The 15,470-nt window shown below is 40.4% G+C and overlaps 1 long non-coding RNA gene across 1 annotated transcript in view; it reads left to right on the top strand.

Annotated features, from left to right (window-relative positions):
* Positions 1-10,840, top strand: part of LOC119030419 — a 62,572-nt gene extending 51,732 nt beyond the window's left edge. The window contains exons 2-3 of the long non-coding RNA XR_005078265.1: positions 5,260-5,327; positions 10,405-10,840. This is a non-coding gene — a long non-coding RNA (uncharacterized LOC119030419). The remainder of the gene's footprint in view (positions 1-5,259; positions 5,328-10,404) is intronic.
* Positions 10,841-15,470: the final 4,630 nt, after the last annotated feature.

A 15,470-nucleotide genomic window follows, 5' to 3' on the forward strand; every position in this document is an offset into this window, starting at 1 on the left:
TGCGCGACAGATGAAAAACCGAGAAAGGAACCCTCCGCTTAAGTTGCTGCAGCGTTGCACCATAACCACCTCTCTAGTTGGAATGAGAAAATGACTGAGGTGATTTATGAGATGGCATAATTGTTGCCGCCTTACTTAAATTATATGTTGCATCACTGAGAAGCATGAAGCGTCTTGTTATTCCAACTGCAAAACCCCCGCCGCTTCCATCGGCCCACCGACGTGCCGTTTGTCAAGTGTCCTCTGTGCGGCGCGTGAGATCTTCAGCTGTTTATTCAGCCGTTTTGACAGCGTGCAGCGTAGCATCATACGTTGGAATCAGACCTGAGAGGGACTAATAATGATACATTTATCAAGCAACAGTGATCGTTTTAATGTGCTGAGAATTTCTGGAAGAAATATCCTTGCAAGGGCCCTGATCCCCCGTCGAATTCCCGGCCGATGAGTGCCACGGTTCCTGCGTGTGTGTATGGGCGTTTGAAGGTGGTAATAATCTATGTGTTCGTCTACCTGCTGGAAGATCATTTTCCTTGTGGAGCCCAAATGAGAGCTCCCACAAGCTGCTCCAACTGCAGAACAGGAGTTTGCACGGTTGCATCTGGCATGAAAACATTGGACCAGTGTGCTCCACGCTCATGCCATCGCCACAACAGAGGACAGGCTGCCGAACATTATGGACGACCAGCGTGAATCCCTGGCATCCGCGTGTGATTTCGAGGACTGTAGTGGTGGTACTGGGGGTTTGACAAGACCACACCGAGGCTGTGCTGCTCAGGGAGGAGGGGCCGGAGTGACTTCTCAAGCATGTTTTTGAGGACTGACAAGTTTCCCCAAGGACCCATTTATGGTATCTCAGCCAGAGTATGTATTTTGGGGGAAAAAGCACAGATAGAACCAGGCTTTAATTAACTTTTCTGGCAAAGAATTCATTAGAATATAGACAGAAATACACCCACTCCAAACTTGTTGGTGTAAATTTGTCAACAAAACAACAACACATAATATAGTTTTGTTTAGGTTTAAGATAAAAACGTAATGAAATTAAGACGATAATGAATATAATAAAGCCTAACTTCACTGATTCACTTACAGGACACTTTAATACAGTGATCTTTGACATCACAACCACTGATGAGCATTCAGCCAAGTTGTCCTGCTGTGCCAGCACTCCCGATCCAACAACTCCTCCGTCTCTGTGTTCTGGATCCATAAGCAATCCATTAATTTTTTACTGGGCCTCGAGAGAAGCCCGGGCTCCCTGAAATTTACATCCTAGCATATGAAGGAGGACAAAATAGACCTCCTCCCAGAGGCTGCTCTCACATCGACTTGACTGGGACCACTCTATTAACACATTTGAGGTGCCAACCACGGAGGGCTTCACCGGAAAAAAAACCCTTGACTGCCCAGCACATTCAGAGCGACATCATACAGCAAAGAGCTGTGGCAGTTAGATAGATGTTTATACATTTGCCAGCACAAATTCCTTTGTAATATGAATATTATATTTTGTTACTGTTTACCATGACAAAAGATACAGTGACTGCTACCACGATAACTTCCCAGAGTGCTAATACAAAGATAATGCAAACTGTTGTCCAGTGTGTGTCCGTCTGATGAGCCTTCAGACTCAGAAGTTTGGACACCCTGGATTGTATTCCATTGTCTCTTTGGCAAACAACAAACAACAAATACCCACAGACAACACAGTCCACCAGTTCTGTTTTCGAAAAAAGAAAAGACATTCTCTGACAGCTTCTTACTGTGAATGAATGAAATTCTTTGTGAACAACAACTTTTCCTGTCCTCACTGTTTTGATGTTGGCAGGTCTCAACTAGAAAAAGAAAATCTCCTGTACTTAAAATCTGGTATTTGTGAGCTACTGTCTAGTTTTTACTCCTAAATATTAATTCTAACATTCACAAATATGTAATGTCAATGAGAGATTCGGTAACACTTTGGAAATGTTGTGGTATGTTGTTGGTATTTACTAAGGAAAATATTTGAAATGTCTTTGAAATCACCCCTTGAACACCAGAATGATTACTTAACTGATTCCTCTAACCCTAACATGAAACTGGTGAAAATGTAAATGGTTGAAACTGTACTTCAGCTTCCTGATCTACAGAGATTAGGCAGATACTAGCTGGAAATTAAGCAACTAAACTGAGGAGAGTTGTACTCTCCTCAGTTTAGTTGCCCGCAGGGGAAGTTGTGAGTTTCCAAGAAATGTATTAAAGTAATTGGCAGCTATTTCTAAACTGCTTTTTGGAAAATACCAGATTACTATTATATCATGCTGACGCGATTTTCAATAGATATTGAGGTAATCACTGTGGTAAACATAGGGTAATTTCAAAGAAATATCAAATATGTTACTTGCTAATAGCCACAGACTTACCATGAAAACTTTTTTGGATTTTGGTCTCAAAGACCAATAAACGTTTTTTAAGGCACCTCAACAATATCAGACCTCTTCCTTATTGGCGTTTAATAGACAGCAGTCAGTGTTTGCAAAATCTCAGGAGACATAAACATATGATATTGTTCAGATATTCTGAATTAATAGTGAAAAACATTTTTTAAAAACCCTCAAGTTCACCCTATGTTTTAATGATTTTCAATTAATTTAGAATGGCAAGAAAAGAGTTTCCGAATGTAGAACAATTGTTCTGGGGGAATTCCAAAACTCAAAACTTTGTTCACCTCAGTGTTGGTCACGGCCATGTCTTTAAGTGTTTGAAGGAAAAAACAGAGGTCAGTCTCCTTCAGAGAGTTTTTGGGGGACAGTATATCCATTTCCCAATGCCTGTGCATGTTCTCGCTAAGCAACCACATTAAACTTGGCACCGGTGAGTCCAAATGTTTGCCTGAACCAAATCAGTGCTACCTTAACCTGTGTTTAATTACATCCTCTGATTAATTCTGACGCGCACATACTGATTAAATTGCCAGGACGAATAAAAGGATCGACTGCCGGCTTTGTTAAAACACAATGAAGCCTTTCACCTCGGCATATGAGAATATTTGGGACACTCTACTGCCCTGATACTGAGAGGCTATTTCGATTGTGTTGCATAAGCCCATTAGGTAACTGAATGATTTGTTTGTTTCTCATTTGATTTTCTGATTTTCACTTAAGCCTTAAAGTGAACCATAGTATCTGATTTCCGCTGCTCACAATAGATCCTCGGTTTTGTATTTGTGTAACGGCTCAATTTTAAAGACATGCCTTTTTTTGTTATATTTAAAACCTGCATAAACAAACACACACACACACTGTCTGGGTACAAACTCGGTAAACAAAAAGGGGAGAGGAAATGCAAATAGTCTGGGTGTTAGACAGTGCCGAGAAAATCCATCCTGCAGACTGTGCTCCAGGGGTGCTTTGTAACACTGGAGCAGATATATTTGTGACTACAACTGTGGAGGCTTCATGAGAATACGAATGCTAACAGGCGGGGGGGATTTGTTGCATGCGTGAGTGTGTTTGGGTGGATGCATGACAGAGATGATATGTGTGAGCATGTCTGTCTCCTGACTACAAGAGGCATGTATGGAAGTGTTAACATTTGGCAGGGGGGGAAAGAATGCATGTTGACAATTGTGAAAGCTTTGGGTCTTCTGGGTAGGTTTCCCCCATCAGCACTCAGGAGGGACCTGAATCGTTTCAAGCCTGCTGCAGTAATGCATTTTCAGCAGGAGCATCCGTCATAAGCGCTATGTCTCACTGCTACTGCGGCCCATTGAGCAACATCCCTGCTCCACAGCTTGATCCATGGTCATTCCTCCCCCTTTTCTAACTCCCGGTCTGTTCCCCTCCTCCTCTTCTCTCCACACCTGCCCATCCAATCACGGATGATCCTGGTTGATGGTGGCTTCACCAAGGCCAGTATCAAATGCATTACTGATAGGGTTGGTCTCAAGTAATACACTGTGTCTCGCAGCACAGCGGCTTCTTTAGAAAAAGGAGACCTTGGGGTTGTAGGTTTCTAGAGGTGAAAGGTAGTGACAGAGCCACTGTGACGTGTCTTTCTATAATGAAAACACTTTATCCCTGGGGTTTTCTTACATTTCACCTATAGCGCACAAATGCCTTATGCTTGGATTTAAGACCACATTCCCATTCTGCATAATTGTCAGGCGTAACCTTTAGATAATGCTGAATGACCTTTAGCACACTCGCAAGCCTTACTCCCTGGGAAATCTAACGCATCAACATTAAAATCATTTAGCAGGTGGGGGGCTGATAAAGCTTACCTGGCTTTGATGACACCACACAGGCAGCAGCAATTTGCAGATACAAATCAGAAAATGATTTTTGCATTAGCAATCATCCCCGGGTACTTGCCGTTGCCCTGGGGGACACGAATGGAGGGAAAAAAAATATGATCACATGCCATATACTGCACTTCAGTCAGTTTTTAATTGAGGGAAAACTGGCATTAAATTAACAATTGACCAAAAGGAAATTAGTTTTATTGATTTGTTTGCTGAGGGACAACATTCATCTGTGCATGTGCAGCTCACTGGTTCAGTCCTTGGAGGGAACAGACAGAGAGGGAGTTGTTTATCAGCAAACACTGTAGCCAACACTTTGAATTCTATGGTGAGCATTCAATATGCAGACACGAGCCTTGAGGGGAGAGAATGAGTGGCCCGAATAATGGGTGGATTTACAGTCAATTTATTGTGTGCACTTTATAGACTGCCACTTTGTCATTGCATTGTGCTACATGTCCTCAGATGGCTGTGCAATTCTAAATAATGTGCAGATTTTCAGGTTCATTGTTGTTTTTTTTGGGTTGCCACTAGAACAGGTTTTAATGCTTTAATGTTAAAAAAAGACGTTCTACTCACAAGATCCAGATCTGCAGCACTGTTTTCCCGCTCTGTCTGAAACAGGCCCCTCATCCCGAACGTTCACTCTGCTCTGATTTGTCAGCTTGCACACGCCTGAGTAAGCACTGCTGACAATGACAGAGCATCTTCTCTAAATTATATCTAATGTGCCAAACTAGCCACTGGTCATAGGTTATGCATATGTGAATTTAAAGACAGGACCCCTGAGAGGAGAGAAGAAGAGCTCCAGTAAAACATTTTAGGCGAGGGAAAAACAAAAACGCATTATATGTCTCCTTCAAATGATCTAAAAAGAACACATAACTGTTCCTTAAACCTGAAAGAGCGTTATGATCATCACATGCTTATAATCTTCATCAGCATTCAGTATTTTGTTGCTCTTGCTTTTTCATCAGCAGTGGCAGATACAGAACACACACAGTCAGCAGCAGCTCTGAAGACTCAAGGTCGCCAAGGTCTACAGGTAAGCTTGCTGCATTTTTTTGACAATTTAGACCGGTCCTATGCAGTCGCAGCTATGATATGTTAATGCAATATGATTCTTTTTTATGTTTGTTTTGTTTGGTTGGTTGGTTTTTTTCACCTGGAACTGAATTTATGCATTTCAAGTAGGACTGAGAGGCAACCTAGCAACAGTGAGAGAGAGAGGAACACAAATTGCTTGAGTGACTGAAACAATGAAAATGCCTTTGTAAAGGCCCTCTGTCTCCTCCATCTGTAACAAGCTGTTGTTTGTTTGTTTGTTTGTTTTTGGTGGAAAATGGAAAAATGAAATTTAGCTTGGGCCAGATAATAATCCACTTAAAGTACACTCTGACTATTTGACTATTGTTTGTTTGAGTTATTTTTAATTTCCAGAGAGAAAGTGATGTATACCTCCAATTTTAGCAGGAATGCTAGATCTTTCTACAAGTCACATCTGTACTTCTCTTACATGGCACAAAATTAAGATTTTGGGAAATTACAAGTAACTATTAATTCACATAGTTTGAAGCCAGGAGCCAAATTGGAGACACATTATAAAAAACAGCTGTAATTCCAGATGTGCCTTAGAAGGTACAATATGTAAGATTTGGCCAATTTTTAGTGTTAAAAACAAATAGGGGAAAGCATATCACTTCAGTAACTGCTAACTGCTGCTAACTGTAGCACATGTAAGATAATAATGTCATCAGTTCAGAACACCAGGGGTGTGTTGGTGTTGTTTCCAATCAGATTATCACCTTTTGAGATACCAACTGGATAGGTGCAAGCTGGTTGGCATGCTTGCTTCAATACAATACATCAACGTACTCGACATGATGTCAAAACTGTTATTTCTTCACATTCTGTTAATAATTTCAGGTCATTTTTGAAGACTTTGAACTAAAATTCTTACATATCGCACCTTTAGACTCTGGGGTAAAAGGATGCAATAGAGAGAGAGGAAAAATCACTTTATTGCTTCTCAAGCAGGGCGGACATTCTGATCGGATCAACAAATAGATTTCCAATTGCTGCATTTTCAAGTGAACACACTCACACACGACTCACAACTACTTGTTAGAAGGCTGCCGGGTGGGTGGCAGGGATGGTTCATTCCAGATCTCCTCACTAGCAGAGCTGTGTGGGTGGAGGAGCATGTCTGGGGTATGAAAACAGTGCCAAGGTTGTAGCTCATAACACTGGGTAAACACATGGCAGGAGCACACACACATGCACACACTCATACACACAGCGACACAAAACTGCCCCTCAACACAAAAACATACACACATTTGCTCACCTTGCCTCGATTATGTCTGTGCGCTGGCAAGATGCCTGCCTTCAGCAAGTGGATAAGAGCGTTTCCTCCAGCACCATCCAGCCGCGAGTCTGATCATCACAGTCAAAATTAACTCCACATCCCATGGCCCCAAACCTCCTGTTTATCCTCCCTTTAATTTCTTTTACCCTCCCTCTACCTCGGCTCTGTCTAAAGTGCTGAGAGCTACATTGAAGAAAAGGGTTGCGGAAGGGGAGTGGAGTCAAAGTGATAATAAACCTCTTAGCAGTTCCTCTCTTTTTATTACATTTCATGACAGTAACATGTCGTCTGTTGTGCAGAATTAAGTGTTAACAGCCAAAGGAGAGTAAGAATGATACAGTGAGTTAAAAGTAAGTAAAAATGACTGATCTCTTGTCTCTCTGTGGATGGCTCTCGAGCTCGTGCTGACTGCTGATTAGACTGACAGAGCCATTCTGACTCTTGACTCACCAAACTGCTTTCAAAGCAGCCTGTGTTTGCAGGGTGTGCATGTGTGTGCGTGCCTGTCTTTCTATGAGTGTGTGTGTGTGTGTGTGTGTGTGTGTGTGTGTGTGTGTGTGTGTGTGTGTGTGTGTATGTGTGTGTGTGTGTGCATGCGCCTTTCTTTTTCTGTGTGTGTGTGTGTGCGCGCGTGTGTTTGCATAAATAAGCAGTCTAGTCATTCATCTTGGTTTCATTTCTCAGCTTCATGAGTACTGTCAGTGTGTACGCATCCACTCGATGTCCCCAAGTAAAGGACTGCAGTGCAGCATCTGAGCTCTCTGTTCATTGTAAATCAAACTTAATCAATTAAGCCGAGTCAGTTGGCCGCACCAGATGCCATGTATATTTTGTCGAACCGCACGTTGCGCTGATATGAAAATCACCAAGCATGCATCTGAATGCTTGTTAGTGAAGCGGGGCCGACTGACGTCCAAAAAAATCTGAATCTTCTTTCACTTGCACTTGTGTAAGGGGTAATGGGCCAGTCACACAAAGTGCATTTTGAATCAAATCTAAATTGTCACAGCAGTGGAATGACAGTCGGCTATTTCTTCATGATAAAAAGTGAAATGTTTCTTTAGTTTACTAAGTGGCAACATAGGCAGAATTAGCACATGGTGTTACAGAAACATGTCAGTGTGCCAAGCAACAAATTAATAGATAAATAAATTCCTTTGTGGAGTGGCAAGACCTCGAGACCTGCAGGGCAATTAGAGAGCAAAGCCGATAATGGAGCTGAAACAATTACTTGATTAGTCCATTTACAGAAAAAATAATTGCCAACTATTTTGACAATCAATTTAGCAATTATTGAGCAAGAAAAAGCACAAATAGCAAACAGCCTCTGGTTTCAGCTTCTCCCATGTGAGGATTTGCTGTGTTTCTTTGTTTTACATGATGTGTCAATTCAAGCTTTTGTGGTTTTGGCAGGTTGGTTTAAGAAAACAAGACACTTGAAGATATTGCCTGGGGTTTTGGTTAACATCTTTCAAATGTTTTCTGAGATTTATATACAGAGCCCTAAAAAAACAATGACGGGTGTACGGAAACTGCATGAAAGCATCAATTCACTGTTTGTTGCTTAACAATCAACTTCAATGATGAATCGCTTATCGAAATTGCGGGCTTCTCTGTTAAACATGTCTCATAGCACAACTTTAAACACTAAGCTCTGACACACGCTATTTTGTACTCCCCCTCTTTTCTATATCATAGTAGTCATGCTAAATCATAGACAAAGGATTACTTTTTCAACAATTCACAGTGGATGAATCTTCAAAGAAGTTAGATCCAAAAAGATGGCACCCACTGTGGCAGATGTCTTTACTGGCTCCACTAACATGTTGCACTGATACTGTATGTTTGTATTTATCAGTGGGGGACTCAGGATGTTTTGGGGGCAGGGGTGAAGAGAATAAAAATGGCACCAGCTGTATGTGGTGGGGCATCGGCACGCAGAAAATGGTGCTACATTTATGATGAAATTTACAAACGCTGGTTGAGTTTAAAATGTTTTATGTGATTATAACAACTGCAATTCTGTAAAAATAACTATTTAACCCCCCTGCTCAACCCCCTATAGTCAGTATTTCTCTTACGCATTGGTACTGAATATTAGCATATTTAGCATATTACATTTTACATTGTCTAAGTATATTTTCATCCTGTTATTCTTATTGACATCATATTTTGTACTTTTTTTCAAATATATTCTTAACCCCATACTTTTTCTAAACATTTTTTATTGTGGAAGTGCCTTCAGAGTTGAAGGCAAATGAATAACTGTATTATATTGTATGGGGAACCTCTTTCTTTAACTGTGCATACGACAATAAACGCTTTTACTTGACCAAACATGCCTCAAAATTGGAAGCTTTTCTTTCTCCAGGCAAGAATATTGCTGCACTCATCCAAGAGATAGCAAGTCAAATGTCAGCAGTACTGAAAAGAGAACACCCTATTTTTGTCTGTCTGTCACCAGATTGAAAAGCGTTTGAAAGAGGCAAAGTTTCCATATGTCCTTAGCAAAGAACAATATCTCAATTCTGAATACCGCTCTGTCTCAAAGTGAACATAATTTGCTCAAAAGACTGAACTATAAGACAATCAGTGTCCCTGCAATAGCAGGAAGAAGAAAGCGACAGACGGACGACAGCCCTCAGCAGTCTTCAGATCCAAGTTTTCTTACATCCTTGGGTTTGAAACCAAAAGAAGAGGGACACAAAAAAGATGGATTGAGTTCAAGGATGGCTGACAGATGGACAGTAGAGATGCGGGGCTAGCCCCTAGCAGTCGTAATTAAGTTGCGTAATTGCACAGATAATGAGTCAGTCTGCCTTCAAGTCAAAACACTCCATGACACACACAGCAAGACTTTGTCATTTGCCTGCCTCACTGCAAATGTCATTCCGCAAAAAAAATAAAAATAAATAAATAAATAAATGTTTCAGTGGTGGCTGCAACCAATGAATCAAGACTTTACCAAAGTGGTGGCAGGCTTCATTGTTAGGCTGGTGGATGATACAGTCCCCACGGTTACCGCTGAGACTTCTCACCAGAGAAATTCATCTGCAGTTCACTGGAAGTTTATAGAGTGCCTGTAACTCAGGGTTTGTATCAGAGCACATAGAACATTATTTAAAAAAAACAAAAAAACAGTCCCTCTAAAGCTTATGGAGAGCAGACAGGGGATGTAAAGACTATTTTATAGACACTTTCCTTACAAGATGACAACCCTGGCACTACAGTTAAGTCTATCTAATGAAAGGCCAACACCCTGAAACACATGAAGAATAGGGAGTTGGTGTTAGTGGAGCTGTCAAACAGAAAAAAAACACCAGAAAGAAAGATGGATTTGTTAGGTGGGGTTGGATTTGTTAACGGTGCATAATACATTTCAATGCATGGAGAAAGTGAGTGTGGAGACTTATTTTGAAACACTATGGGACCTTTTTTTGATTCCACTCCTGATGCCGAGGCAGGTGCAAGCTGTCGAGACAAGAGTGGCGTGCGCAGTAAGTCTTTCTTTGGATTTGTGGGTTTATTAAGCTGACAGAATGAAAAAATATTAAGTCAAGTGAATATTTTACAGTTTGTATCGATGCTGTGCAAGAAAGAACGTGTGTATGTGGGGGGGAATGCGCGGCGGTCATTAGCGCACTGGCCGCATTAAACCCAGCGGCTGTGGAGAGACTGCGGATCAATCAAAACTTCTACTCAAATAACCTGGAACTGAACTCTTCAAATCCGAATGTGATGTTTGTTTTCGCAGCATCAAAGATGATCGAGGCAGTGAAAGATGGAAAACCAGACTGCGGCCAACATTCTCAGTGTACTCCTCCACTGTGCACTCCAGGCCATACCCACTGCACTCACAGCTCTCAGCCTTGTCTTTGTGATCGACGTATGCGCCGAAACATGTAAGAAGCTCATTCCCCAACTCTTAAAAGCATTTGGCTCTGAGCAGCACATCACATGTAGCTCAAAAACACAAGGCCCGGCTCGATCTGACCACCTTCAGAGAGAGGCACTCAAACAAAAGTTAAAAGATGAATGGACATTTTGATGAAGACGCAATAGCCAGAGAGACAGCCCTCAGCTTTACCGATGCAGACAGACGGGACCAAGTCCAGCGTGAGTTTAAGCTTCTTGTGTTTATGTGACTGTTGTGTTGCCTGATTGAAACATTAACATTAATTCATTTTGTAGATGGTCTTTGCCTCTGGTCGTTTGTTGTTAATGGCACCATACTGGCGCCAAACTCTTGTCACAGTAGTCCATAAGTCATCAAAGTGGTTCTGTTGCCATTTCTGCAGGGTGATTTCTTTTCTTTCTTTTTTTTTTACATCATCAAGACTTCCACTTTACCTTAAACTGGCAATAGAGACATTTTCTGCTTGAGCCTATCACTTTAAAGTAAATGTTGCTTGCACAACATAAGGGGTATAGAGTGATGGAACCATCCATGTTTGCATCGGCTCCCTGCAAAATGTGCTAATCAACACACAATATTCTATTGTTGGAAATAGGTTTTCTTCATTTTATGAACCTTGACCGCATGTAGTGCTCACTCCAGATGGAGAAACTGTAAAAACCATAGCCAACTGTAAAAATGTATAAACAATTAGTAGTCCAATTATCAAGGGAAGTTGTGCAAAAGATATTCTGAAAACGTTAAAGCACCATCATGGAGAAATTGGCATTTTGTGCGATTTGGCACCCCCCGCTGATGTAAATACAAATCCCAGATCTGTAACAATTTGTCAGATGTAATGTAGGGGCTAACTACACACAAAGGTCTTCATATCATAACAGTGTTATGTGTTGAAAATGTTGCTTTAAATTAAACATCACTAATCACATCAAGACAAATTTAACTGTTAATGAGTGTATAGATAACTCCTAAAAATGCAAGTTAAGTATGCTTTTAATAAAACAACAATAAAGCTTAGTAAAGGTTAAATCATGACATGACAGGTAAGTTATTAACATGCTTATGATGCCATTATTAATGCTTAAATAATCTTTTTCTCCTTGATGTGTAAGCAGTTTGATGGATACATACTGTTGTGTCTGTTTCTATTAACGACTGACTAGAGTAGGCAGGGTAGTCAACCCCTGATATTATGTGTCTAATCTGCAAATGTTACAATACCTTCAAGTGAGCCAATCTTATGGTAGTAATGCAATTTCAGCTCTATATGGTATGCTCGATATAACCATAATAAATAAATGGTAAAGGTATACTTGATTAATCTTTGATGAACAGTCAATAAACCATCAGATGCTACGCAAACCATTAATTATCCAGTTGTAAAGGTTGCAACTCTACAATAAACATTTGCTTAATGAATGGTTTATAAAGCTATCCATTGCTGAAAGTGAAATAACTGACTAATGATTAACTAACGATACATTTACTATTTAGTAATGAAGGTTATCTAAGTTGGGCAGTCAACTGTGCTGATTTTTTGCAATCTTCAAGTGAGCTAAAATGTTACTGTTCAATTCAGTATTGAGGGAAATCTTGTACCTTTATCTGTATGGAGCCCTGTAACTTCTGCAGTGTTTTAAACCAAAACGTATGCACAGAACTGTTGGTATTCTTTCACAAATGTGCTCTAACAAGCATCGAATCCGACATCAGTGACAACAGCCATACATCCTCTCTCTCGGTAAAGACAGGCAAAGAAGTTAGAGACTCCCCTGAGGGCACATTTGTTGCCCAGGCTTCAGACTGAGCATGTATCAGGATAAAGGATGGCTGGAATTCCTCAATATCTCATCTTGACACACTCATGCCAGACATTCTGTATGTGTTTACTATATACTGAAGGTAGACAGGCACTGTGCATGTGCTTTTAGCAGGTCTGCTTGCCTTTTTCCTTGCTGCTGGTATCTGATTAAGATCTTGATTTGTGTTCTCATTTGATTTAATTAAGAACCTCAGCCCCGTCTGCAACCTCAATACAGCTGAGACAAAGACTGCTTTATGATTGTCCTTGTCATTAAAAGTGTTCATAAAATATCTTTCAGATGAATCACTAAGGAGAAACTGAACCAATCTATAAAGCAAAAACGAGAACAGAGCATCAATACATGAATCCTATTTTATCTTATTTTAATATATTTTCAGTAAAAAAAGCATGTTGATTAGCTGCAGTTATACAAACTTCTCATGAACGGTGGCAGGCTCATTCTTTTGTGTTTGCACATTTGGTACACAGGAAATCTGACTGTTGGCTTAGATGTCTTTCCATTTTATTGATATTTTTGGAAGCAACAGCTTGTACAACATCAAACATAAATGTGATTGGATGTATTTGATTTTACATGGTCAAGTGTGTAGTATATATATCATGTTGAGAGAGTATAAAAGCATTAACCTGCTCTCATAGACCAACATTATTTTTCTTGGATACTGGGTAAAATCTTTGTTTTTGGGAGTGTGTTTACTGTTTACTATCAGAAATGCAGGGCATTAAGATCTTTTGCCTTCATGTAACAAGATTTTATGCAACTTTTAGACATTATTGCTAAAATGTTCAGTATCAATAGTAGTGCTGAAATACTCAAGCTTGGTCTTTTTCAAGGTCTTGCTCTCATCTCGGAATCGACCGCAGTTTTACCCAGTCTTAACAAGTTTCAGACGAGAGCAATGCAGGAATAGTTTCAATTGGAAGACATGAAACCAGCAAAACTGGTCTAAGACTTTAACAAAAAATGTTAATGTGTTAGGTGGATGGTAAAACATGGAAAACAAGTGTTGAGGAAAGATGATTAAGTTGATTTCAGCTCTTTTTTGTTTGTAAAATTGCCACAAAATGCACCGCAACATTTTGATTATTTAGTCAAGATATTGCTTTCAGAACACTTACACACCCACAGATATATATTTTTAACAGAGGTCGATGTGGTGGAATTTTAATTTTTGCTTTTGTCTTTGTTTCTATGCAAATGTGGATCGTTCAGATTGACTTTAGGAAAGTCTATTATTTACAGCTTCCAAGCGTTATTGGAAGTGTGTCATGCAGTGTGGGACTTGGTTTGGTCTTGGCACACTTGGGTCTTGGTCATGACTTGGTCCCAGTTAAGGTGGTCTTTACTACACAACACTGTGAATAGATAAAGTTATGATAGACCATGTATGCACCCTGTTGGTAAAACAGTTGATCAGAATATCTCAAAGCCACAAGACAGACATGGTTAATATGTCCAGCCTTTTTTTGCTTGTTACATAGCATGAGGCAATTTTCAATCTCAATCTTCCACTTGCAGCTGTTTACGAACATATGGAGTTTGCACAGAGAAATTTTTATTCCTTTATGTACACAAACAGTGGGTACTGGGCTACACCATGAGTGAGTGCTGACATGGGGTTATACTAATGATGCAATGCCTGAGGCATACTGACAGGTCTGCTGTAGGGGGCCGGGGCAGAACTCCAGGCTGCTGATGCTTATTGCTGACAGATATTGACTTCTTCTGAGGCCAGGCCTTGTGTGGATGTGTTGGTGATTACCATGTACTGCTTGTTGACATGTGGAGAGTGGCAGGCATATTCAGAGGTTTAAGGCCCCATACCCTGTTTCTGAAATAGTCTCACTGACTAAATGTATGTTTTAGTTACAATTATGTTTCTATGGGGTATGTTCTGATTTCCCTCAGAGCTATCTATGTTTATTCTCTCAGCCATCCTCTAGTCTCTTATTCTCAACTTCCTCTTTGATTCACTCATAGCTACTTTACTTACTGCGCTTCTTGGTTATCAAATTAGTCTGAATCATTCAAATCAGTTCTCTCTGTATTCTTATTCCATCAGATTTTTTCAATTTCATGCATTCAACATATTGTCAACCGCTCCTGGTCCACCTTTTCAACAGCACCAGCACCTGACACTCTGGACAATGAAGGTATGAGGGCAAGAAATTGTTCTCTTGTTCTGAAAAGAACCATAATTTGGTTTGGGTTTAGTTTTTTTAGTTTTAATCAGTGAAACATGCATTGAAAACATACAATGAACAAAACTAAAGATTCCTTATCAGTTTTAGACACAATAGATACTTTTTTGCTCAATGGGCTGTAGGTAGATTAAACAAAACATTTCTGCACTTGTGGTGGCAAAAACAAACATACAGCTGTATCATTAAATAGGCAGAAGCCTGGGCCAGAAAGTCATTCAGGCCAAGCTGCCTAAGTACTTATTGTAGGGGTTTGACAGCCAAAAGCCAGGGTGCCAGTCCAAGCCAAATCAGGCAAATAAGTGATGTCAACAGCAGAATCAAATCTGTACAAGGGTCAATCATGGATTATAGGTCCAGGTCGAGACCGACAGAAGGGCGGGACGGAGAGGAAAAGTCACAATTACAAATCTGTCTGCGACTTGAGCACCACGGAGCGGCATGGATTTATTAGTACACAGCACAGTTTGGTTACTGATGCTCCACAGCCACGGTCGGACCGTAGATTCTAACACAAACCGCACTCAGATAAAGGATTGATGAGTCAGGCACAGTAGACCAAGGCATTCAACCAAATAACCCCTCTGCCCCTGCACACTCTATGATACCTTCCTACCTTGTGAAAGAGACCCTCTCTGTGTGACTGCCTGGTAAAATAAAGTTGAAATAAAATAGGTAAATGCTACGAGGGAATGAAGAGGAGTAATGGCAGGTTAACAGGGGGCGTGCATTTTTTGGTCATTATGTTTAAAAGGTTGGTGGTTTCCCTCCTCAGCACTTCTCAAGTCACCTGCTGTGAACTTAATCACTTGATTGTGAGACATTTATTATTATTATTATTATTATTATTATTATTATTATTATTATTATTATTATT

This window comes from Acanthopagrus latus, chromosome 12 (genome assembly GCF_904848185.1).
Source record: "Acanthopagrus latus isolate v.2019 chromosome 12, fAcaLat1.1, whole genome shotgun sequence".
NCBI lineage: Eukaryota > Metazoa > Chordata > Actinopteri > Spariformes > Sparidae > Acanthopagrus > Acanthopagrus latus.